This window comes from Globicephala melas, chromosome 8 (assembly GCF_963455315.2).
Source record: "Globicephala melas chromosome 8, mGloMel1.2, whole genome shotgun sequence".
Taxonomy (NCBI): domain Eukaryota; kingdom Metazoa; phylum Chordata; class Mammalia; order Artiodactyla; family Delphinidae; genus Globicephala; species Globicephala melas.
Window position 1 is genome coordinate 6911003 of NC_083321.1, and position 23156 is coordinate 6934158.

The 23156-nt window shown below is 45.2% G+C and overlaps 1 long non-coding RNA gene across 1 annotated transcript; it reads right to left on the minus strand.

Annotated features, from left to right (window-relative positions):
• Positions 1 to 13010: 13010 nt before the first annotated feature.
• LOC132597653 (uncharacterized) lies at positions 13011 to 20358 on the minus strand. Its single transcript, XR_009564770.1, has 2 exons — positions 13812 to 20358; positions 13011 to 13089 (listed from the first exon to the last, which is right to left on the minus strand). It is a non-coding gene; the product is annotated as an uncharacterized lncRNA (long non-coding RNA).
• Positions 20359 to 23156: the final 2798 nt, after the last annotated feature.

Consider the following 23156-nt stretch of genomic DNA (forward strand, 5'->3'; position numbering starts at 1 on the left):
TGGACTATTGTGGTGATCATTTTGCAATATATACAAATATTGAATCATGTTGTACACCTGAAACTTTAAAAAAATTAAGTCTATTTCTCAATAAAACTGGAAAAAATCAATTAGTTTTTTAAAGTGTGGAAATTAATGAAATAGAAAAACAATAGAGAAAAAATAATGAAACCAAAATCTAGTTCTTTGAAAATATCAGTAAACTTGACAAACCTTTAGCTAGGTTGACTGAGAAAAAAAATGAGAGAAGACTCAAATTACTAGAATCAGAGTGAAAGAAGGGACTTTACTAATGACTTCATAGCAATTAAAAGGATTATAAAGGAACACTATAAGTAATTGTATGCCAATAAACTAGATAACTTAGATGAAATGGACAAATTTCTAGAAATATACAAACTCCCAAAATTGACTCAAGAAGAAAGAAACAATGTGAATAGATCTGTAACAAGTTGAGATTGAATTAGCAATCAATCAAAAAATAAATAAATAAAAAGGCCACCACACAGGAAGCAAAAAAACTACACACCAGGGACTTCCCTGGTAGTCCAGTGGTTAAGACTCCATACTTCCAATGCAGGGGACGCGGCTTCGATCCCTGGTCAGGGAACTAAGATCCCACAAGCTGCACAGTGTGGCCAAAAAGTAAACAAACAAACAAAACCCAAAAAACTACATGCAAAGAAAACTCCAGGGCTTCCCTGGTGGCACAGTGGTTGAGAGTCCGCCTGCCGATGCAGGGGACACGGGTTCGTGCCCCGGTCCAGGAAGATCCCACATGCCGCGGAGCGGCTGGGCCCGTGAGCCACGGCCGCTGAGCCTACGCATCCGGAGCCTGTGCTCTGCAACGGGAGAGGCCACAACAGTGAGACGCCCGCGTACCGCAAAAAAAAAAAAAAAAAAAGTCCAGGCCCAGATGATTTCACTGGTGACTTCTATCAAACATTTTAAAAAGAATGTTAATTCTTTACAAACACTTCCAAAAAATAGAAGAGGGAACACTTCCCAACTCATTCTCTGTAGTCACTACTACCCTATACCCAAACCGGAAAAAACATCACGACAAAACTACAGACCAAAATCTCTTATGAATATGGATGCAAAGCTCTCCAAACCAGTAAACCAAATCCAGCAACATATATTATATATATAATTATATATTATATAATATAATAAATACACATATATTATATATATAATTATATGCCATGATCAAGTAGGATTTATCCTAAGAATGAAAAGTTGGTTTAACATCTGATAATCAATTAATGTAATGCACCATATTAATGGAATAAAAAAACAAACCAAAAAAAAAAAGATCCTCTCAATAGATGCAGAAAAAGCATTTGATAAAAATCGAACACACTTTCATGATAAAAATACTCAACAAACTAGGAATAGAATGGAACTTCCTTGGGACTTCCCTGGTGGTCCAGTGGTTAAGACTTCGCTTTCCAACACAGGAGGTAAAAGCCCACATACCTCGGGGCCAAAAAACCAAAACATAAAAACAGAAGCAGTATTGTAACAAATTCAATAAAGACTTTAAAAATGGTCTACATCAGGACGTCCCTGGTGGCACAGTGGTTGAGAATCCGCCTGCCAGAAAAAAAAAAGAGAATCTGCCTGCCAGTGCAGAGGGTATGGTTTCGATCCCTGATCTGGGAAGGTCCCACATGCTGTGGAGCAACTAAGCCCATGCGCCAAAACTACGGAGCCTGTGCTCTAGAGCCTTTGAGCCACAACTACTGAGCCTGTGCGCCACAACTACTGAAGCCCGCGCGCCTAGAGCCTGTGCTCTGCAACAAGAGAAGCCACCGCAATGAGAAGCATGCATACCACACGAAGAGTTGCCCCGGCTCACCGCAAGTAGAGAAAGCCCACACGCAGCAACAAAGACCCAACCCAGCCAAAAATAAATAAATAAATTTATTTTTTAAAAAAAGATCCATTATGTATATAATGGAATAAATTATATATAATTATTATTCATATATATAATGGAATAAATACTCAGCCATTAAAAAGTATGAAAATTTTTAAAAAGTAAATTTAGAAAAAAAAAATGGTCCACATCAAAAAACTTAAAAAAAAAAAAAAAAAAAGAATGGAACGTCCTTAACCTGATAGGGCAGCTATGAAAAACCCACAGCTAACATCATACTTAATGGTGAAAGACTGGATGTTTTTCTCCTAATGTCAAGAATAAGACAAGGATATCCACCTTACCACCTCCATTCAACATTATACTGGAGGTTCTAGCTAGGGCAGTTAGACAAGAAGAAACAAAAAGCATCTAGGCTGGAAAGGAAGAATTAAAACTGCCTCTGTTTGACATGGAAGCAACCTAAATGTCCATCAACAGAAGAGTGGATAAAGACGTTGTGGTACATATATGCAATGGAATATTACTCAGGCATAAAATAAGAACAGAATAATGCCATTTGCAGCAACATGGGTGGACCTAGAGATTGTCATACTGAGTGAAGTAAGTCAGACAGAGAAAGACAAATATCATATGATAGTGTTTACATGTGGAATCTAAAAAAAAGGTACAAATGAACTTATCTACAAAACAGAAATAAACTTACAGAGGTAGAAAGCAAACTTATGGTTACCGGGGGTAAGGGGGGTAGAGATAAATCGGAAGATTGGGATTGACATATACACACTACTATATACAAGATATATAACTAATAAGGACCTACTATATAGCACAGGGAACTCTACTCAATACTCTATAATGGCCTGTATGGGAAAAGAATCTAAAAAAGAGTAGATGTATGTATATTATAACTGATTCTCTTTACTGTACACCTGAAACTAACACAACATTGTAAATCAACCATGCTCCAGTAAAAATTTAAAAAAAAAACTATCTCTATTTGCAGATGACATGATATTTTATACAGAAAATCCAAAGGAGTTCATGAAAAAGCTATTAAAATTAATAAAGGAGTTCAGCAAGGTTGCAGGATACAAGATCAATATTAAAAAGTCCTATACATTAGCAATGAAATTAAGAAAACAATTCCATTTACAATAGCATCCAAAGAATAAAATATTTGGGAATAAATTTGACTAAAGAAGTGCAAAATTTATACTCTGAAAATTACAAAAACATGGTTGAAACACTAACGTAGATCTAAGTCAGTGGGAAAGCATCTCACATTCATGGGTCAAAAACTTAATATTATTAAGATGGCAGCACTCCCCAGATTGATGTACAGATTGAACACAATCCCTATCAGAATTCCAGCTGGCTTCTTTGTAGAAATTAACAAGCTGATTTTAAAATTCACATGGAATTGCAAGGGATTCATAGTAGCCAAAACGATCTTGAAAAAGAACAAAATTGGAGGACTCACTCTTTTCCGATTTTTTAAAAATAAATTTTAAAATTTTTATTTATTTTTGGCTGTGTTGGGTCTTTGTTGCTGTGCCCCGGATTTCTCTAGTGTGGCGAGCGGGGCTTTCGCTAGTTGCGGCAGGCGGGGGCTACTCTTTGTTGCAGTGTGTGGGCTTCTCACTGCGGTGGCTTCTCTTGTTGCGGAGCATGGGCTCTACGTGTGCAGGCTTTAGTAGTTGTGACTCACGGGCTCTAGAGCACAGGCTCAGTAGTTATGGTGCACGGGCTTAGTCGCTCCGCGGCATGTGGGATCTTTCCGGACCAGAGCTCGAACCCGTGTCCCCTGCATTGGCAGGCGGATTCTTAACCACTGCGCCACCAAGGAAGCCCTCTTTTCTGATTTTAAAACTTACTCCAGGGGCTTCTCTAGTGGCGCAGTGGTTAAGAATCTGCCTGCCAATGCAGGGGACACGGGTTCAAGCCCTGGGCCAGGAAGATTCCACATGCCGCGGAGCAACTAAACCCGTGCGCCACAACTACTGAAGCCCATGTGCCTAGAGCCCGTGCTCCGCAACAAGAGAAGCCACCGCAATGAGAAGCCCGTGCACCGCAATGAAGACCCAATACAGCCTAAATAAATAAATAAATAAATAAACTTACTCCAAAGCAATAGTAATCAAGACAGTGTGGTACAGTCATAAGAATAAACATACATACAGGGAAATGGAATAGAATTAAGAGTTCTGAAATACCTTGACTACGGTGATGGTTACACAGGTACATTTGTCAGAGCTCATCAACCTGTACACTTAAAAGATAGGAATTTTACGGAACTCCCTGGTGGTCCAGGGGTTAGGACTCTGCACTTCTACTGCAGGGGCTTGTGTCCCATCCCTGGCCGGGGAACTAAGATCCTGCAAACCATGCAGTGCGGCCAAAAAAAAAAGGTAGGAATTTTATTGTATGTAAACATATAGTGGAGATGCGTTTTTCAAAAAACATCTCTCCTGGTTTGAAGAAGAAAGCCAAAATACAACAGAATCTTCACAAAGCACACACTGTTCAACGTTTCATCCAGCCTAAAGGAATTTTACATTTACCCACAGCAGACTGTGATGTGTGACAAAGTGCCAATGTCTCTGCTTTTGGTTTATCTGATGACGTTTCTCTACAGATAAAAATCTTTCCCAAGTGATTCCTGTGGGGGACTTGGAAGGAGCCCTTAGTTTGAGATGGGAAAGATGGAGCCAGGAAGTGGGCACAGGCAGATCATGTAAGGCTTCTCAGTCAGGTCATGGAGGTTGACTATCTCCATGGGAGAAAACGGGACCATCAAGGGGGGTGGCACGATCAGATCTGTACATTAGAAACATCTGTCAGGCCACAGCCTGGGAAAGGACTGGAAGGAGTAAAGGCATCATGTAGAGAACATTCCGGAGGGGTTGTGGATGCACAGTTGGGGGAGCTGGGCCAGGGCAGAGGTGGTAGGCGGTGAGAGGCATGGATGGTGCAGAAGCTATGCAGGAGGTAGAGGGTCAGGAAGAGGAAAGGGACCCGGGGCAGGGAGCAGGAGAGGGGAGAGCCACGCAGGAGGAAGGAGGCTGCAGGACCACATGGAGCAGAGAGCCAGGGTATGTTTGTGTGGTGGGTGACAGAGGGCAGCTCTAAGGACTGGCTGCCCCAGAAGCTGGGGGAATGTAGGGTGCCAAGAATTTCATCCTTGGGAGGTTCCCATCTGGAGGGTCCTCAAATGGTTCAGAGGAAGCAGGAGCAGCTTGTGAGGGCTTGGGGTCCAGGGGCAGAATGTGGGGCAGAAGGCAACTTCTGAAAAGCAACAACTGAATCCAGACGACATCTTCAGGTGCTGAGGGAAAGTGAGGGCTACTGAAAATGCCATACCCAGCCCAACTATCCTTGAAAGCAGAGAGTGAAATAAAGATATTTCAAACAAAGGCTCTGAGTATTTACCACTCAGAAATCCTTGCTGAGAGAACTTCCAGAAGTACCTTAGGAAGAAGGACCTTGAACCCAGAAGGAAGGAACAGGATTCAAGAAAGCAAGGGTGAGCTGAGAACCTGGGGCACAAGTGGGCCAGTGTGAATAATCAGTGCCCTGGTTACAAATGTAAGGGTGATACGATTAGAAATCATGTGACAGTTTCAAAGCCTTGGAAGGAGAGGCAAAAGGAATCAAGAGAAAGTGAAAGTGGGGGAGGCTGGGGAAAAGAGAGTGGGGTGGGGAGCCGGGGAGGGTGTCCCCAAAGCTCAGGAGTAGGCTGGGGAGAGACACTTCCTGGAATCGAGGGTGTAACCCCATGGACAAACAGCCTTCCAGCCTCCTGCCTTGGCTCACGCTGTTTCCCTCCCTTGGGGTGACTTTCCTCCTGTCCTCGCATGAGTGAGTCCCAACATTTTGTCAAGGTCCGACTCAGATGCCTCCTCCTCCAGGAAGCCCACCCTCCTCCCAGCCCCGGAGGCCCTTGGCCTGACCGTAATGGCCAATGCACCCAGCATTCATGAGCATGTCAGGGCTGATGGCGCGGGCTCCCTGAGTACAGGGCCCATGTTGCTCTGTCACTGGACCCAGGCACAGCTGGCTGGTGAGTGTGTGTTGAGAACGTGAGTTGTGTGTGTGCCAGGCTGCCTGGATTCAAATCTCAGCCCGGTGACTGCTGGGAGCACGTGGATGAGTGTTACGAGTGAGCGAGCGGAGGCAGGATGGGACAGTCTGGTCAGGCAGAGGGATGAAGGGACAGCATTGTCTCCCAGTGGCCTGGCTCCACCTGGGCAGAAATGGATGCAGCTCGAGCCACCTGTTTGTCTGTCAGTTGCCTGGGCCCAGGAACGTCTGGTTCCCAGGGACAACATTTCAGCTCTGAGGTGGGCTGGCCTGGGAACCGGTCGACTTCCACCACCACCCCTCTCCCTCCCCCAACGTCACTTCTCTGGGGCAAGTGGCCCAGGTCAGGCGGGGGTGAGAGCACGCCCCCCCTTACCCCCCTGCTCCACGTCCTCACATCTTCCTTCCCAGGCTTGTTGGCCCCCCACTGCCCTACACCCCCTCTGCTATTATTCCAGGCTCCAGGCAGGAGCTGGGAGGGGCCAGGGCTCAGGGGAGGCCAGGACCACCTCACTTCTCTCCCTTTTGACTCCACCTTCTGGGGGCACCTGGGCTGCCAGGAGGGCTGGGTATGGGCTTCCCTCCCCGGTGGGAAAAGGAAGGGAGACCACACCGTTTGCTGGGTATTGGCAGTGTCACTGTTGCAGGTCTGTGATGCTGAATCCCGGTGGTGCCTCTGGGGCTCCCATCCCTGGACACAGGTGCTGAGGTGGGCTAGGGACGGGGGTGACTTCCGGGGAGGGTTTGGAAGCTGAGGTCTAAGGCCGGGCAGCTGGTGTGGCCAGGGCAAGTCACCCCCGGTCATCTCATGGAGTCTGGGGTTTCAAATGCCCTCTGCATTGCCCCACCACAGTGGGGACCATCCCCTGAGCCCAGCCCAGATAGGCAACGGACCCTCCGACAGCTCTCAGTCCCCCACAAACCAGCTCCGGCTCACCCGGCAGCAAATGCAACTCCACCCTTCCGGGCCAGAAGCCAGGCTCACCCCAGCGCTTCCTCTCCTGTCCCACGAAGGCCACCAGCAGGCGATCTGGGCTCCAATCACCTGGTACCATCACCTCCGCTGCCCCTCCCCCAGCTGCCAGGCCACCAGCCTCCCTTGCTGCGCCCCTGTAGCAAATGCCTCACTGGTCTCCCCTGCACCCCCCTGTCCTCCATCCACCAGAGGGATCTTTACAGAATGTAAGGCAGGTCACCGGACTCCACTGCTCAAGACCCTCCGACAGCTCCCACTTCACTCACGTGAAGGCAGACGCCCCCCACCTTGGCCTGCGAGGCCAGGGCCACCTGTTCTGTTTCCACTCTGCCCACTCTCGGGCTTGGCAGGACTGCCGTCCAAAGTAAAACACTTTGGGTTCTACTAAATCTGGTCCATGATTTCATTTGTTCCAGATTGTTCCAAACTGTTGTATTGAGTTCAGTGATGAGTTTCTTTGCCTGAAACCGTAAAGTTGAAGTATCACATGTAATAGTGAGTTGATTTGGTGCATTTCTCAGTTAAAAAATAATAATCATTATAACTTGCTGTATCATTTTTGCAACTTTTCTGTAAGTCTAAAAACATTATAAAATAAAAAGGTTATTAAAATAAAAAAGATGAGACTTCCCTGGTGGCGCAGTGGTTAAGAATCCACCTGCCAATGCAGGGGACACGGGTTCGAGCCCTGGTCCGGGAAGATCCCACATGCCACGGAGCAACTAAGCCTGTGTGCCATAACTACTGAGCCCACGTGCCACAACTACTGAAGCCTGTGTGCCTAGAGCCCTTGCTCCTCAACAAGAGAAGCCACCGCAATGAGAAGCCTGCACACCGCAGTGAAAAGTAGCCCCTACTCGCCGCAACCAGAGAAAGCCTGCGCACAGCAATGCAGCCAAAAATAAATAAATAAATAAAATTTTTAAAATAAAATAAAAAAGAAAGGGGGGGGAATTCCCTGACAGTCCAGTGGTTAGTACTCCGCACTTCCACTGCTAGGGGCGCAGGTTCGATCCCTTGTCGGGGAACTAAGAAAAGGGGTGTGGGAAGGGGAGAAATTGTACTGAAAAAGGAATCACTGGGCTTCCCTGGTGGTGCAGTGGTTGAGAGTCTGCCTGCCGATGCAGGGGACACGGGTTCGTGCTCCGGTCCGGGAAGATCCCGCATGCTGCGGAGCGGCTGGGCCGTGAGCCATGGCCTCTGAGCCTGCGTGTCCGGAGCCTGTGCTCTGCAACGGGAGAGGCCACAGCAGTGAGAGGCCCATGTACCGCAAAAAAAAAAAAAAAAAAAAAGGAATCACTGTCTAAAAAGCGGTATACGTTTGTAAGAGTGGCTCTGGTGAAAAGTTGGCAAGTGTGTAGCAACACCAGGGTCTGTGACCAGGGCTGTGCACACACATGTCTGTTCAGGAGGGTGTGGTCCTCCTGTTTAAGTGGAGTGAACCAGAGCATGACCCTGGGTCAGTGCCCAGGCAGGGCTTGGACGGAAACCAGAACACAGGTTCCAGGAGACTGGGGAACACGCAGGAGGGGGCTCAAGGCACGACGGCCCAGGCAAGGGCTGAGGGAGCTTCTGAGCTGAACCTTGAAGGAATGGGATTTCCTCTGGAGATGGGTGAGGGCAGACAGTATTCCAGCAAGGGGGAAAGGCATGAGGGAAGGCCAGAGACGGGACAGGAGGGGCTGTGTGTGGGGTGTGGGTGGTTCCTGTAGGGGAAGGAAGGGACTGCTGGTCAAGTGGGTGTGGGTATCAGAGGCTGGATAGAGGCCAGTCAGTAAGGTGGGCACAGCCAGAATGTGCACGGGCACCCTAACAGGCAGTCTGTGAAGGCGGATGGGCAGGGAGCAGAGAAGGGCCTGGAAGACACCCTGTCACCATAGCCTTGGGGAGGTGAATGTAGGGCTCTGCTTCAAGACTTGAGCTGCTGAAGAGAGTCCACTGTTTCTCTTTGTATCCCCAGCATCTTCTCAGCGTTTGGCGCACAGTAAGTGTGCAAGAGATGCTTGTTCATGTGTGTGTATATTCTTTATTTTACAGTTTCTCGATGTACAATAAACTGCAAGTAATTGAAGTATATAATTTGATGACATGTGTACATCCAAGAAACCAACAATCAAGGCAATGAACATGATCATCACCCCCAAGGTTTCCTTGTGCCCCTTTGTAACTCCTAGTCAGCTGTTATTGGCTGTTATTTTAGATTAGGTTTGTTTGTTTTTTTTTTTTTTTGCGGTATGTGGGCCTCTCACTGCTGTGGCCGCTCCCATTGCGGAGCACAGGCTCCGAATGCACAGGCTCAGCGGCCATGGCTCACGGGCCCAGCCGCTCCGCGGCATGTGGGATCTTCCTGGACCGGGGCACGAACCCGGCAGGCGGACTCTCAACCACTGCACCACCAGGGAAGCCCTAGATTAGTTTTTATTTTTGACAATTTTGCATAAATGGAACCAGACAGTGTGTAGTTTTTTGTTTTTGTTTTTTGGCCGCACCATGCAGCTTGCAGTATCATAGTTCCCTGACCAGGGATTGAACCTGCACCCTCAGCAGTGAAAGCACAGAGTCCTAACCACTGGACCGCCAGGGAATTTCCCTGTATGTACTTTAAAAAAACTGGTTTCTTTCTCACAACGTAATTATTTTGAAATTGCTCCATGTTATTGTGCACATCAGTGGTTTGTTCAAGATTTAAAACTTCTGGGCTTCCCTGGTGGCGCAGTGGTTGAGAGTCTGTCTGCCAATGCAGGGGACACGGGTTCGTGCCCCGGTCCAGGAAGATCCCACATGCCGCGGAGCGGCTGGGCCCGTGAGCCATGGCCGCTGGGTCTGCACATCCGGAGCCTGTGCTCCTCAACGGGAGAGGCCACAGCAGTGAGAGGCCTGCGTACAGCAAAAAAAAAAAAAAAAAAAAAAGCTGTTACAATTCAACAATAAAAGGATAAACATCCCAATAACAACATTGGCCAAAAAAAATTTGAATAGACACTACACCTAAGAAGATATATAAATAGCAAGTAAGCACATGAAAAGATACTCAGCACTACTGGTCATAGAGAAATGCAAATTAAAATCACAATGAGACACCACTAGATATTCACTAGAATAGCTAAAATTTAAAGATATGATCACCTGGTGGCGCAGTGGTTAAGAATCTGCCTGCCAATGCAGGCGACACGGGTTCGAGCCCTGGTCCGGGAAGATCCCACATGCCGTGGAGCAACTAAGCCCATGTGCCACAACTACTGAGCCCACACGCCACAACAATGGAAGCCCACGCGCCTAGAGCCCGTGCTCCACAACAAGATAAGCCACCGCAATGAGAAGTCCATGCACTGCAACCAAGAGTAACCCCTGCTCCCCGCAACTAGAGAAAGCCAGTGCACAGCAACAGACACACACAACACAGCCAAAAATAAAAACAAATAAAATAAATAAATTTATTTTAAAAAATAAAATAAAGATATGATCATACCAAATGATGGTGAGTATGGAGCAATTGGAACTCTCATACACTGTTGGTGGGAATGCAAAATGGTACAACCACTTGGGGAAATAGCTTGGAAATTTCTTAAAAACTATGCATCATAATTACTAAAAATGGGAAGTAACTGAAATTATAATATCCATGCAATGGAATACTACTCAGCAATAAAAATAAACGTTTGTTGAACAAACAAGTGTATTATGAAGTATTCCAAGGACAGGGTTTGCAATACTGCATTTGTTCACTAGATGGCGGCAAAAGCCCACTCATTTCCAGTTCCATACATTTGCATCTCCTGTGGCTACTCTCACTGCAGCAGGCAGACAGGGCATCGTCCCCATTTAAACAGAGGAAAAACAGAGTCCTGGAAGGCAGGTGACACTCCATTTGCCAACTTGTCAGAGCCAGGAGCCAGGATCTGACCTATGTCGCCTATATTTTCTGAGCTTCTGAATCAACAACCCTGCTAGAGGGTTTCCCTGGTGGCGCAGTGGTTGAGAATCTGCTTGCCAATGCAGGGGACACGGATTCAATCCCTGGTCCAGGAAGATCCCACATGCCGCTGAGCAGCTAAGCCCGTGCGCCACAACTACTGAGCCTGCACTCTAGAGCCCGCGAGCCACAACTACGGAAGGCCGCATGCCTAGAGCCCGTGCTCCTCAACAAGAGAAGCCACCGCAATGAGAAGCCCGCGCACCGCAACGAAGACTAGCCCCGGCTCGCCACAACTAGAGGAAAGCCTGTGCGCATCAACAAAGACCGAACGTAGCCAAAAAAAAAAAAAAAAAAACCCTGCTAGACACTCCCACTTCTCACTTTCCCCAATACCCTGCCCCTCCCTCCAAGTCTTCTCATTTTCCTAGTTGCACTCTTACTGAAGTCAGAAATCTGCTTCCCAAATCCAAACCAACTAGCCCTGGGCCTGGGAGACTTGAGGGCAAGTTTGGAGAGGCTGGGAAATGGTGGAGCTGTCACTTAACTCAGATTTGTTTTAGTCACCCACTGCAGTACTGGAATTATCAGAATAATGAAATCCAAAAAAAAAGGAAAAAAACCCCAGAGTGAAAAAGTCTTTTGTACAGCTGGAGGAGTAAATAAAGGACTTTCCTCGGGTTCGTTTATATTATCAAGATCTAGGCCCCTGCCTTGGACATAACCGTCAGAGGAATTTTATGGTGGCCTCCTCTCTTTTTGTGCTCAGAAGGAGGAAATGACTTCTGGCCTCCTTCTTTGCCCCTTCCTGTCGCTGACCCTGGCCTTGACATTTTCCAATCCTGGCCAGTTTTGAGCCTGCTCAGCGCCAGGAAACAGGTAGCCCCTGGTGAATCCCCAGCCTCTCCTCTCTTACTCCTTTGCTCTCCAGTGAAGTCCTTGCGCTTCCTGGGAGTCTTCCAGCTCTGCAAGAACAGAGACTTCTCCAAAAGATGCTGAAACTGGGCATCAATTCAGAATAGGCACTTAAGCCCAGGGACCATTGTGTTGGGGGCTGGTCTGCTGCTGACCTGTCTGGACAGTTGATTTTATCATTTTAATTGAAGTATAGTTGATTTACAACGTTGGGTTTCAGGTGAACAGCAAAGTGAATATACATATAATTACATACATATTATATATTTTTTCAGATTCTTTTCCATTATAGGTTATTACAAGATATTGAATATAGTTCCCTGTGCTATACAGGAGGTCCTTGTTTATTTTCTATGTAGTTGGACAGTTGACACACATTCATGCACTGAAGTAAAAGCAACAGAGAATTCAAGTGTTGGGGACCAGGGTTCAAATTCCAGCCCTGCTGCCTTGCCAGTGACCCAATCGGACCTTGCTTCCCCATTTGCAACACATGAGCAACTTAACATGAGTTCAGTAATGTAGGACAAAGCTGTTTGCTGAGGCCCCTCCCCTCCACTGGGCTGAGGGTGTAGCCAGGCTGGGAGACCGGTGTTAGGTGCAGCATCTTCTTCAGAACTGTGTCCCACACTTAGGTTTCACTGGCCAGGTTTACTGGAAGGAGACGCTCCTACTCGTTCAGGGAATACAGGGAGGAGGCAAGGACATCTCAGGGGGTTAGAAGATGGGTGGGACCGTGAGGGTTTTCCAGTTGCAAGTGAGAGGGATGATCTGCAGGTTTACAGGCCGTTCCACAGGACAAGTGACATGACCCGCTTGTAGCTTGGGAAATGACAACTGATTAAAAAACTGAGTCACTTAAGACATCAGAGGGAACAGCAGAGAGCTTTTTAACCAGCTTTAAGTACTTTCATAGAAGAAATGGCAATACCGCTCCTCCCCATGTCCCCCAGCTGTTTTTCTTCATCCCAGCCCAGCTCACAGCCAACTGCTGAACAGCAGAAAGTAGGCTGCTTTAAAGGAAGTGTCCATTTTTTCCTGTAGGGTTGTTGCTGGGTCCTTCAGCTCACCCAGTGCACCGCTTTCCCCCCTCCAGGTCCCTGCTCTACTTGGGAGATTAGACTGCATGACAGTGCAGTATTTTATTAGACAAGTTAAACAGGAACAAGGTAGAACACCCACGAAAACACCCACCCAGACCAGTTTGATTTATACACAAATGAATCACACCAATGAAAAGCTTTTTAATTTTTATTAGTATGTAATTTAAAATTTCAATAGTGAGACTTCTCCGAACACTAGATACATGAGGAATACCTGAAAATTAAAGACAATGCAGTTATTATATTAGGTTCCTATGTAAATACAAATACAAACCAGTTCAGACTTCTGACAAATGAAATGAAAAGATATAGTTTGAAGCTACTTTTATCTTCCACCTCCCCTAACTCTAGAGCCTAGCACCTGAAGCCAAAGAAGAAAAACGTTAAGAGTCCTGAGAGCAGAGGTCAAAGTCAAGCAAAGATGCCACAGGGATTTGAACCCCGTCCTGGAAACCAGGAGTGCCAACCACCAGCATCTTTTGCTTTTTTTTTAAAGCTAGGAAAAGGCCAAAAAGCAAAACCTGAGAAAACAAAACCTTTTGTTTTCTCAGGAAAAGAAAAACCTTTATAAATAACCCTACTGAAGAGCACTGGAGAATCTGCTTCAGCTAAGATGCTAGCTTGGCCAAGTCTGTTATGTTCACCTGAAAAAGTCTTAGCAGAGAATTTTTGCAATCCCCCCCCCCCAACAGCCCCTCTCAACTGCTAAAGTGCCTGTCTACTTCAGTTTATACCTTCCCACCCAACATGACAGTTCTTAAATGTTATTTCTCCATTTACTGGTTTAAGTTTCTTTTAATCACTGGATAATAATGCCACACATCTGAAACATCTTAGAGCTTTTTAGTTGTGGTCTTAATATCACTAACTATTTGCAGGCAAATTAATGGTCATTTCTAGTAGTGCAACCCACCGGAAGACCTTGACACCAATTACCTTAAGACCGATATGGATCATGCCCACAAGGATCCAAGCTACCGGCAGCATCGAGGTGAGGGGTGAAGGGTCTGCGCTAGGCCAAAGGCAGGGGGTGGCGATGTGGCAGAGAAGTCACTTGTGGGGAGACCTTGCTTTTTAACAGGCTTCTGGAAAAGCTAGGGAAAAGTGGTTGCCCGCTTTCCCCCTTTCCCTCCCCTTCAAGCATCACTTTTTGAGGTTTGGGCTTTATTAAGAGCTGCTATAAAAACAGCTGAGTTGTATGTTAGGACAAGCCCAGGGTATACAAGGTACTCAAGCATTCGTTTGGATGCTTCACTCCCCAAAAAGACAGCCTCAATGCAGTGTCTGCAAAGGGTGTCGTTGAGGCAAGTCCTCATTTCCTAACAGAAGATGGGGTTGAGAGGCCGACACCATTCTGATTGACCTTGGTATAATAGCGCTTTGCTGTCTCTCTTGCCACAGGAAGGCTCCGTGGTTGTCCTACTTTAAGCCTTCGGTGCTTTTAGTGAGGGTTACCTGAAAAATCTTAAAAAAAGGCTTAGCGCCCACCTCACCCCTCCACCCCCAGGCCAACAAACAACTCGCTCATGCTGTTGACACCAGCGTAAAGCTGGAAGGTCACTTAGTACTGAAGTACCCATAACAGATCTGACTTGGTATGTAAATATAGAAAAAGCTTGTTCACCTGTTGTCCTCATTTTGTCCACTGGTGAATTCAACTGGAAGCTCCTTCTATAGTCTGAAGAATACCATCTGAAAGAACTAGTGGTTCCCAATCCCCACATTTAAAATGCAATGTTTGGTTTGTTTATTAAAAGTAAATAAGCTATTTTTCCTTACTGGGTCTGGCTTCTCTGGCCCTTCGCATACGTCTGTTGTTTTGAATGTTCCTGTATATAAGAATTAAGACCAAGGGAGGGGAGAGAGAAACCCGGCACAAAGACAATGCACTAAGACCACTGAACTGTTGTTAAACATTTCCACTTGCCAGTTAAATTTCGTGAAGACTGTTGTTCGTTTGAATTTTATTTCTTGTCACTGATTTTAAAGTTGCATCTGGAAAAGACTAAAGGCTTCAGTGCCCTCCCACCCCCTTACCAGAAGTGAACAAAAAAGCATTTTACCTAAAAGCACGGCAAAAGGGACTTTGCTTCAATCACAAACACGAATGCTTAAAGCTGCAGAAATTTCCTCAACACTCAGCCTTTTATTACTCAGCTGGATTTTCCTTCAACAATCACTATTCCAAGCATTGGGGAAAACACAACTTTTAATCATACTCCAGTTGTTTCACAATGCATTCTAATAGCAGCGGATCAGAACAGTACTGCATTACTTGCCAACAGAACAGACAGACCTGAGATCAAGACAACTGCATTCTGTGTAGTCTGCAAAAAAAAAAACTAAAACAAGTAAGCCCCACCCTCTCCTCCCTTCCCTCCAAAATCAGGGGGGAAAAATTTACTTGAGTATGCTGATAAACTCACTGCAAGGTCTCACACTCACTAGGAGAACAGAAGGCAGAGCCAAGTGCTTATATGCAAGTCAAAATCCTGAACAGCTTCATGAAGGATGAAATGAAGCCTCTGCAAAGGAAAATTCTTTAAAAAACCCACATGCCCTCCCCCACACCAAGTGCCTATATAAAAGGCCAATAGTGTAAACATCAGCTACCACTAGATAACACGACTGTAAGCATTTAAAGTTAACATGCAAACTGGAAACGTGGATAGTATGATCTCTCATTACTCTAAGTTTAACCACTAGACTCCTGACTTTCTGAAAACAGCGTAGGTGTTACCTGTTTTCCTGATCATAATCTCCCACCTGTCTAAGAGGTATTTATTCCTTATTTAGAGGGCCTCTATTGCCATGTGCCTGGAATTATTAAATGCTCATCACTTTTACGAAGGATAAAATTTGTTTTTCCTGCCTTAAGTTAAATTCGTTCTTCCGCTCAACTCCTGATCTTGTCCGTTAAAGAGTGTTCAAAGTTTCTGAAAGATGAGAAGAATCCCCCCAAGATTGCCCAACACTAACTACAAACAATTTTATTTAAATAAGGAGACAGCTTTCTAAAAGCATACATTCTCTACAAAGTATTTTATTTTGAATAATTTAACGGTTTTCTGCACAATACACATCATAACATTTAAATTTTAGCAAGATTAACAATCTGAATTCTGGTTAACAGCACATTATGCTACCCTTCAATAGGCTTTTCAGAGATTCAATGCTGAACAAATGTTCTTAGTATTACACACATTACCTTTATTAATCTCAAGAGGCTTTAAGGAATTACTAGCCTCTGAGTGAAGTGTGCTAACCCATCATGGAAGCCCACAGGCACACTAAGTCCTGTCTAATTTTAAAAGGCTGGATAGGAAAATCCCTCACAATCCCGGAATCCCTTAGGTAAGGGACCTAGGACACCTCCACAGCTCTTAGCAAAGGTAAGCACTTATCCCTATCATGCAATACTGCAGATACAAGTTAAACTTATCTGTTAACAGCTGCCTGCTGTTTTCTGCTCCCAGATGAAATGAAGCAACTCTTCTGATAATGAGAAACCTGTCTGAGGCAAACGAAAGATTGGCAAACAGCACAGCCTCCTCCTCAATCCACTTGATCCCACTCATTTCAATTATTTCAGCTTCTTTTATTCCAGGATTAATGTGTAGCATTATCATTTTCATTTCATTTCGCTTTTTTATTCTGCTTTTGTAAAAGCAGTATTGAGATGGACATTTGATCTTCATTGTATCTCATCATTTCATTATTTCTCATCAATTCATTATTTTTGTGGATACAGCTTGATAAGCCAAACTTTAAAGTGGTAGATTCCATTAACTTTAAATTGGTAGCTTTCATTTGCTTAATTTTTTTTGGCATATGCAGACAATGTGTTTGTTCATCAGTAGTTAAGGATCTCAGGGTTATGCTTTTTCCCCCATGTAGATATGATATATAATCTTTTCTGCCTTTACTTATCATTCACCAAGGAGCTGTTCCCCTCTCGATCTAGGCCATCATACTGCCAGGCTGGTTATGACTCAGAAGTTGTTATCTGAAAAAAGTCTACAGGAAAAAAAAAAGGGTTTCCCCTCCCTCATCAACAAAAGCCCACCCTCTTATCAGTTATAATTTACAAATACTTAGATGCAAATTTGAGACAGTTTACAATAATTTTGAATCATACCTTAACATCCTGTTTTGCAGTCCCACACACAAGGTTTTCCTACACTAAAAAAATATGCTTGCTTACATACAACTGAAAATAGAATCTTACTTGATAATATAAAAGCTACCATCAGAAGAAATCCCTTCAGGATCATTAAGCCACCTCCTTTGCTCTGAAGCTCCTATAGTAAGTTTTATTAAACCACCTGAAAAAAATTCCAAAAGAGAACCACACACTACCATATGCAAACAACTGAAGCATTTAAAAAATTCCCAAGTTTTTAATCTAAGGCAGCCCAGTGGGCTAGACCAACCCCCAGTCCACCATTTTCCTTCCCCAAGCCCTACACTTTAAATCCAGTCAATCTTCATGAACTTCCCCAGCTGTCAAATTCAAAAACTGGGGAAAAACAGGAACTAGAAAATTGGGAGTTACTTGCCACCTTGGAAGTTGAGAGTTCTTTAGTTTTCCATCCTAAGTATTTAAGTTCTCTGGTATGAGTTATCTGAAATCATAAACTAAACAATTACCTAAACCCAACCCTCCCAATCCCAACCATAGGCCACTGCCAACTAATTGCCAGTCTGCCCCTCCCCGTTAATAAGTTAGCTTGAAAGTTACATTATTTGAAAACTTAACTTCAACATTTGGCCTAGTCAAGCTCTCCTGAAGTTCTCCTGAGACGACTGAGTATGAACCAAAGCTGCACTGTGCTGTGCACTTCAGCTTCACTGGGAATACTCTTCCAAGGAAAAAAGCAGCTCCAATCCCTGAAGGCGTTGGTGCCAAACAGCGTAGCAGTACAATCCTTCTCTAACTCAGTTTGTCAATAGTACTATAGCATCTGTGGAAAATCTTAGAGAAACATTTTCTCCCCCACCCTCGTCCCCAAAATACTTCAAGTAAAAATAACCAGTTACGTACTTTAAAAAATGTCTGATTAAGGGGTGGAGAACCAGAATAACTGCCAGCCATTTCTCCCACGGACAGCTCCGCCAGACCTCAAATGAGAGCTGCTTGTGCTCTCGTTTCTACAAACTGTAAACCTGTGGTGTTCTGATAATCCTGATACTGGATTTTCTTTTTTCCTGTTACCTTGAGTCATTTGCCTTTGGAATTCTAGACAGACCTAAAGGGAAAAAAACTCAAAACATATTTTGCCCCCCCAAAACTTTCCCCCCACAATTACACACCCAAGCTACATATTCAGAAAACTTTCAGAATACAGGGTGAGAAAGAAAAATAGGTCCTCTATTCACGAAATTGAAATGCTTCATTACCCCAAGCTAAATATAAAACCTGCTTACACAACTTGCTGAAATCCTCTCAAAGTCGTTCTATCAAATCCATTTGTCTTCCCTCATATTGGTTAAAAACAAAAACACTTGCCATCTACCATTCCTCCGGGCCTTGGAAGTCTGCCCTCAAAAGCTCCAGAAAAGATGCATGAGAAAATAGGCCTGCAAAAGAGAAACCTACGACACCCGAAAATCGGCCTACATCCCCATAAAACCCTTTATGCTTAAGTACACAACTCCCCCATTACCATTAGGAAATTCAAAGATATTACCATACTCAATTACATAAAAAAAAAATTAAGGAGAAGAAAACAACCCACGATATGGCCGACCTCACGGATTTTTTTACCACACCACTGGCTCTCCCTGCGGGCCTGGCACACTGGGCTGCCGCTCTAGGATCCTCTATCTATCCTCCACACCGCCTGCTCGCCTCCTCCGCGTGGTTGCCAAGCCAAGCCGCACGCTAGCTTCATCACCACATCGCACTGGCCTCCTCCTTCCTGGGATCCTCTCCTAGCTTCACCTCCAAATCGTTAGGGCTCCTTCCTTCTTCCTAGCTTCCTTCACCAAATCGCACTGGCTCCCGGGCTCCTCTTTCCTATATTCACGAACTGCCGCTTGCTCCTCAGTCCTAGTTTCACCAAACACTGGCTCCTGGAATCCTGTCTGCGGCTCCTGTCTTCCTAGATTCACTGAATCCACTTCTGTGTAGCACCTGGGTCAGCTGTTAATTAGCGCCTAGTCCTCAGAATTTAAAATTTCATCTTAGCGCAAAGTCCAATGCAAAAATGTTAACTTGACGGTTATTCTTGCTCTTGGATTTCCTTCAGTTACAAAGTCCTTTAAATTTTCCAAAGGAAACTAAGCTACTGTATTTACAGCCTTTCAAATGTTTAACTCTTCCAAAAACATTCTTAGTTTTTAAATTACTTCAGTCCTTTTAGTAGCTTTTTGCTGTGATTTTAAACTGACTTCCCTTCTCGTTTTGGGATAGTCTTCTAAGTTGGTCCTGACCTACAGCAGTTTAAAAACCCTCATCTTCTCAAATCTAACTTCTGCCCCACCAGAATTAAGTTGATGGGCTTTTATAATTCTTTTAACTATAAAAAATTATTTTCCTTAGTTTTTGTTCCTTTATCCAACTTTTTGGCCTTGAACTTTCGCATCTTCTAATTTTTTTTTGACGTCTATCTGGTATGCTTATGTCCAATAGCTTGTTTTTCATTTTCTATCTGAAATACTCGACCGTATGTTCAACCTTCTTTCTCTCTGCTAGTTTTGTCTACTTTTTCTTCCGCCTTCTACCTTCTGGGCTAAAATTAGTTTTTTCTGTCTTCTAACAGGCGTATTTTTATCTTCTACTTTTCCTATCTTCTCTAGTCTTTTCTTCACCTTCCTGTACTTCTGTCTTCCGAGTTTTCCACTTCAAATTTCTAATCTTCTTTCTCAAAATCTTTATCCTACCATCCCTAATTATTATTTCCGTCGGCTTTAGCAAATAAAGCCCTTATAATCAAGTAGGCTTCAAATGTCGCAATTTTTATTGCGCCATGAATTTGAAGGCATGTTTCTTAAATCACCTTCAGTTAATTTTCTTAAAAGACGGCTTTTAAAGAATTTTAATCCTCTACAACTATGACTTTTTTAAATGACGGTTAGGTTTAGGTTCTGTTTATGTCACCCTACGTTTTAACGTTAATCTAAAAGGCTGCCTTTCATTTAAGAAAATTTCGTACTGTGCAGTCCTATTTCTTTCAGCAATTCCTTTTAAAATTAGTTTTTTCACTCCATGAAGAAGTTTCAGCTCCTAACCTCCGCCATGTTCTAAAATTATTTTTCTTCCTTTCTCAACCTACTCTTTAAGTCTTCATATTTCCCCTAAAATAATCTTAAGTTATCAAAGTTACTCTAAGAATTTAATGCAAAGCAGTATCTCACTATTCTATTTATAATTCCTACAGAATTATACTAATCCTATCTATCTTAGCAGAAAAACTTATCTGTGGTCTCCTCAGGCTGCGCCTCCTCACTCACAGCAGCCTCTGCGCTCGCTGCCTCAATACCTGCCACCCCGCCCGCTGCGGCATATTTATAGAGGAAGGACGGCTGACACCTCCAAATTTCAATACCCTTCCGCCGCCTTTGTGAGGGAAGCAAAAATAGTTCCTCCGGAGGGGTAAAAATAGAATCTGGTTGACGAGACTTTCTAGACTCTTAAGTTTGTGCAACTTGATCGCAAGCCCTGTACCCAGATTTTTAAAACTTATTAACAAGTAGATTTGAGCTGAAAATTTGGGCAAAAACAATGAAAATCACATTTAAATAGACCAGCTTACAAAAACTCAGAGCCATTACTTGGGAATGTTTTAGCAACTTTTAAAATACTTCTCGTGTTTCCTTGGAGTACAGTGGGTACAACTTAGTGCTTTTTGAAGGAAGGTTCAACTAGCTTTGCTGACGGCCTGCCTTTCCATTATGTAACCGAGCTTCAGCCTCACAAGTACAGACCGCAGCCATTTTAGAAGCGAAGCGTTGCAGTTTTCCCCCCAACAGCCTCAAGTCCTGTGAGGTGGTTCTGAGGTTTATACCGCAAGCGGCCTGTTTGCCCTTTTATTCATGAAATCCGATCGGTCCAGGTTATCTGCTTAAGAATTCTACTAAATGTGTAAGTCCACTTCTCGAAAATGTTTCAAGAGCCACAGTTTATTGTCTTCTGCAACAGAGCTGGCCACCCATCTCAAAGGCTGACTAAAATCGAGGCATCAGCATGGGCCTGTTAGTAACTTGACATGCTACATGCTTTTGTTGTCGATTCTGTATTTACTGTCAGCTAGAGCCCTACACTTTTGGTTGCCTGCTTAGACATTTTAAATCAAGCCGGGATTAACTTCTTGTTCTTTCCAAACGTGAAGCGTTTCTAAGCTTCCAGGCTTCTCTCTTGTTAAAGTTGTCAAAAGCAAGTTTACGTGTCCTCTTTATAAAGTATCAATAACAAAAGTCAGTGATTTCACCTCCAAAGACAAGGCGACCTTGGGCAGGCACTCCGCGAGGGAACAAGTTCTCAAATTTTTGTGAACCTTTAATTGCGGGTTTGCTTTTCTAGGTTCTTCTGTTTTACAAATTTTGCGTTATCTACGGTTTAACTCTAGAGACTTTTAAAAGTCTTGGGGGTTGGGGGGGCTTCCCGGACACCGGCCTTCCACGCAACTAAAGAAGCCGCGGAGAGAAAATGCTGAGGAGAGGCCGAGCGGGCTGGGCACGCCCCGCCGGGGCCGCTGGGCCTCCAGGACCCTCGGGCCACCCGGGCGGGGGAGGGGTGTGTTTCCGGGCCGGCGCGGCCTGAGGCCTTTGAGGAAGTGGGGGAGGGGCGCTACACTAACGCCACCGCACCCGCGCCCCCACCCCACGCCCGCCTCGCGCAGGGATATGCTGGTCGTGAGCCGCCGGCTCCCTTTGTGAGTCGTAGGCTCGCGGGCGGATTCCGCCGGTTCTAACCGGCTCCAGCCGGTCCCAGCCGCCTCCGGGAGCGGTGGCGGTTGGCGCAGCGCTCCACTGCGCACGCGCGCCCCGCCCCCAGGGCCGGTGCCTGTCCTAGAGAAAGGCGTGGGGGAGGGTGTCAGCTGGCCCTGAGCCGGTTGGGGCTGTTTGACCGCCCTTCCAACCTTTCGCCACGTTTGGGTTGCTCTTCCCTTCCAGGGGCTGCTGCCCTCCTTCTCTTCTCAGCCCGGGTCGGCCTTTCCTTCCCCTCCCCCGTCCTTTGTCATTGCTTCCTTATTATCGCAAAGTCATCCGTTTATTAAAAATTCGCACGTCATTCCCCTGTAGTCATCTAGTTCTGTTTATTGTAACATCCCTTGAGTGTTTGTATGTCACCAGATCTTACTAGTCTAGGATGCTCGAAGCGGAAGGGGTCTCAGAAACTGCCTGGGTTGTTTTCCTTGAAAAGACTGGAGTGGCGATGAGATCGTGGAGCGTTCCAGGGCACATGGTGGTTTCAAGCCTAGAGCCCAGGACAGGGTGGTGACACCCACCCTCTCGCCGCCTCTCACCTCCAGAGTTTTTAATTCTAGAATCTCTGCAATACCTTGTGTTTAGGCAGTAAATTCCAAGAGGGGAAGACGGAGTTTATTGGCAAGGTACAGGTTAGGATGGCAACTGAATGATGACATAGGAGTTGTAAAAAGTCCCGTAGTCTGTATTTTTAAACCCCCTTTGGCTCCTATAAATGGCGGTGGTTGTGAAAGGAGCAGGCCTGGGGGGCTCTAGCAAGTTAGGGTACCGTCTTCTATGCTACCCTCCCACCTCCTCCACCCCCAATAAAGCAGGGCCAGTCTGAGCAGCTACTTTAAAGTGGCCCTGGTGAAGCTGTTCTTGTTTAATCACTCTTTCCCTCTCCCTGTAAGAGTGGAATATTACAGAGATGCAGACGGCTCCCTTCAAACGTAGTCTTGATGTTTGCTCTGGGACTGGAAAAGTTTTAGTAGAATTTTAGCGCTGGAAGGAGGAAAACCTGAGTTGGGTCACCTCATTTTACAAGTGGAGATTTGGGGGCTTGGGGAGTTTGTGATTTGCCTAAAATCAGACACAGCTAATTAGTACCAGAACCTATTCTTGAATCTGCGAATTTCAACCTCATGGTGCCTCCCTTTGTCCCCCCACTCTCTCCCAGTACTTATGTCGGCCTCCTCAACTGCCCTTTTCTCCAGGGCTGGGCGGGGAGGGGACCTAGGTCCCCCTCTTATCTGTGACCTTTCTCCCATTCTGGAGCCGCGGAAGTGAATGTTAAGAGCCCTGAAGTGCTTTAAATAATTGTCAGTGTAGCTAACTAGTCATTTCCAGTTCCCTTACACATAGATTGTA